This window comes from Limulus polyphemus, unplaced genomic scaffold (assembly GCF_000517525.1).
Source record: "Limulus polyphemus unplaced genomic scaffold, Limulus_polyphemus-2.1.2 Scaffold564, whole genome shotgun sequence".
NCBI lineage: Eukaryota > Metazoa > Arthropoda > Merostomata > Xiphosura > Limulidae > Limulus > Limulus polyphemus.
Window position 1 is genome coordinate 318,378 of NW_013666174.1, and position 4,302 is coordinate 322,679.

Genomic DNA, 4,302 nt, shown 5'->3' on the forward strand with positions numbered 1-4,302 from the left:
TTCACTCTACTTGCTGACGGTACTTTCTATCATCAGTTGTCACTCTACTTACTGACGGTACTTTTTATCATCAGTTGTCACTCTACGTGCTGACGGTACTTTTGGGTGCAAATTCAAAAATAATTCAATAAGTCGGTTGCCCAGAAGATATATGTGTAACTTATACACACAAGATAACCCAGGAATATAAAATAACCATCGAAAGAGGAACTTGAATTTACCTAAGATGTTTGAAAACAATAAAATACATTTTAACCTTTAATCGATTTCAATAAATGGAAAAGAAGGAGAAAACAAGAAAGTACAGAAATTTCTGATTTTTTTTATAAGTACACAGTTCACCGACGAAACGTAAATGGTTCTTATAATGTTCATCTATCTGGAATATGTATCAACTAATTCATACCTGTGATTATTTCATAAAACAAATAATTTGTAACAAGAAAAATTGATTTATGATTGCTATGGTACATATTATCCAGAAGACGTGGTTTTCATTGTCGAAAATATCATGAAATTCAGGTCAACATTTTCTCATTTTTTTCTCCCTTTTTTTTAGTACTTGACTTTCAACTTTCATCTCTATTCTGGATAAAGTATAAGAGGCATAGCTTCATACAGCCACTAGGATAAATTTCTATCCAATCATATCTAGTAAATGGGATCACAGACAAATTTTAATTTTAGATTTGCCACTATATGGAAATTACTTATTATTCGATACATGATTATATGGCTTTCAATATATGATTTGTCGTACCATAAAGCATTAGGATCTATCGAAATGCAATGACATATCCCATCTTTCAAATACCTTCAGCACACAAAACAAAATATCGGTTAATTGTGTTGTTGATGACTTTAAGCCTAAGAGTTGAAATAGTTATTTTGATTTGTTAATTCAGTGAATTCTCTAAAACATTAGGTTAGACTAGACATAAACATAGAATCTTAAAAATTCTAAATTGCATAAAGGAAAGTTGGATATTCAGATATGTTGATTCTAACGTGACATTGTTTTTATTCTAAGACTACAAGAAGTGTGATAGATTTGTAGAAAAAACCAACAAGGCCTTGATCAATTCAAATAACCTGGTTGTTTCTTGGATATTCTCAGAATCTGCCATAAAGTAATATCAAATTGCAGTTTTCACTTTAAACATATACTTCGCGAACATTGAAAAAGGTGAAGATATTTATCGCAAATATCTATAATTCTCAACTAGATATCGTGAATCGTGATCACTTTTTATTTTATTTCGACAAGAGATGTTAGATCCAAAATATCAGGTATTACATATCCTGTTGGAATGAAGCTAAATTAAAAGATTACAAAGTGTCTATCATGATCTGTTACTTGGCAGAGTTAGCTAATTGATACAGAACAATGCCATACGAGAATAAACTGCTCCCTACTGTTAATAAAAACGGTTTTCCTAAATTAAAAAAGTCCCAAACTGTCAAACTTAAGTTACTTCCCATCATTTGCAGAAAAATAGATTTTAGTTTCATGTCATCCTTAAAACTAGAATTATTTATTTTCCTGCCAAACAGAAAACGTAAATTCTTGAGATTTTTTTCGTGACTATCTGTTAATCTGGTTGCTACATAAATTAAAGACAAGAAACAGAAAGCTGGAAGAGCATTTATAGTAACAGAAACAATTAGACTAATGACGAAATGCATGCCAACTCTTGTACTGTTAACACGATATGTAACCTCTACAAGTGCTAGAACCATAGAACACGTACACCAAATGAGGACTGTAGGACTAAAAACATTATTTAATTCATTTACTGCTGTTACTAGCTCATTATATTCTTTTTGTATCTTGAACATTTGTTTTGGATTTAGTGTTGAATTGTTAGAGAATGACTGCTCAAGATATTGATAAGTTTCACGATACCAAATAAACAACCTTTTCTCAATTACAAAGCCAATCGATACATAGAGAGACATCACAGCACCTATCATAACAAATGGTGAAATTATGTTCACGTTGGGATCAAGTATAAATAACAAATAAAGGAAAAATCTAGGAAGAAAATCTAAGTTAATTCCAAAATAAAAATAAGCATAAATGAATTCTTTCTTAACAACAAAAAATGTTGATAAAACGAGAGTTACGACAAGAAGTATTAACAAGATAATAAATATAAATGTAAATATCTTGTAGGTCTTCTTTAACGAGTCTTGGACTTCCTGAAGGTGAAGATTCAATGTCTGTCCAACGAACTCCAGAAGATCAACAACTTTAGCTTTTCGAAATAAGACCCAGTTAATGGTGAAAGCGGATGCCGAAGACGTAGCCAATTCCGATAAAGTTCTAAAAAGGTGATCTTTATTTCCTTGAATGCAGTGATAAGTGAATTGGCTGATGTGTCGAAACACCAACAGGTTGACGTAGAGGACCAAAAAGAACAACCTAAGTGGAACTTTATGTCGCTTGAAACCACTTTTCGAATCATCCTGATTATATTTGTAGTTGAAACGTAGTCCCAGTTTTGCTCTGAGTCTATCGAAGATTAAATAACTTGTATTGATATACATTTTTGTTAACTCTATGTGTGTTTGCGAGAATAATTCTTATCAAGAAACGTGATGTTTCAAGCTTTTGCTTGGTACAGAATATGCTTGCACATCAAAATATCTCCTTTATATGAACGTTCTATAAATAAAATGATAGTTTTGAGTAAAGAAAAACATCTGTAATACTGTTTGATTGGTACAAAGTATATGAAATGAAACATCGCAGTTGTTTTTATTTGCGTAATAATAAGCAGTTAGTACATTGTCCAATTTCCTTTTGTTGTCATGTATGTATTTGATTATATATATAAAACTTTCAGACTACATGTAGGCGATTATTAAAGCTGAATAAAAACGTTAACTTTGATGCGTAATGCAGCTAGTTATATGCTACATAATTGGGCATCAATAACTTTGTGTAAATACCTATCGAACATAAAGTAGTAAATATAGATTATTTTTGATAAAGTAACAAAACAGGCAGTGCTTTATTTTAATTCATTTTTAAATCAGCTTGTGTTCTATTTTCATCAAAAAAGAAAACCGAGACAACCATATGTATATTATATAACTAAACCGTAGAAAAAACAACAACTAGCGTTTTGAAACGAGAGTTCGAAATATGTGTTTGAAATATTTTATAAATTTCTTCTGAATTATAACAGAGACGTCAAACTGACTTAGAACTCATTAATTCACATTGTAGAGTGCAATCAACCAATTAATAGTTAATGTAATATAGAATATCCAGTGTTTCAAAATCCATTCCTTTTAACAAAAGAATGTTAATCACTTGTTCTCTATGTTGATAAAAGGATTACATTTATTTGAAGGTATTTGTCTGTTCTTGTTTTTAGTAGATAATATTTTCATATTCGAGCAGAAGAAGAGATGTACAAAGTGCTTTTTATAAGTGATATTTTAGTACTTTGTCAAGTTTAACCCTTTAGCAGCGTACTTTGTGCCGTCATATCACGCTGAAAAGTATTGTCAGAAAATTGAAGTTCAGAGCCAGAATCATCGTCAGTTTACACAAATTCAATTATCTTTTGAAGTGTGAAAATATAGGAGTGATTTGATGCTACTTTGGGTCCATTTTGTCATAAAATTAAAACAGTTTACAACTGTAAATATTACTGATGTCTTGAGTAGCAACACGCTATATTGGGTACGAATAGGCTGCTAAGATCATCATCTGTGCAGATTAGGCTTTGTCTATTAATTTTGTGCTTCATTTCACATTTCTAGCGGGAAATTCAAACTGTATAATGTGGTCTCCATACGAACAAGAAGGCTACGCTGAACCTGACTCTGACAGAAATATAAAGACATAAAACAAAAGATATATAACTCAAAAAACAATATAAACAATGCAAGCATGACAAAAACTAAAAACTGCTCGAGTGATATACTAGACCTGTGTATGTGTTCACCAACATTAATAAGATTCAGATACCTATCTACTAAACGATACAACACCAACACATACCAGTGATATGTGTCACTAGTGATATACTAGACCTGTATGTGTTCACCAACATTAATAAGATTCAGATATCTACCTACTAAACGATACAACACATACCAGTGACACATATCACTACAGTGATATACTAGACCTGTGTATGTGTTCACCAACATTAATAAGATTCAGATATTTACCTACTAAACGATACAACACCAACACATACCAGTGACACATGTCACTCCAGTGATATACTAGACCTGTATTGTTCACCAACATTAATAAGATTCAGATACCTACCTACTAAA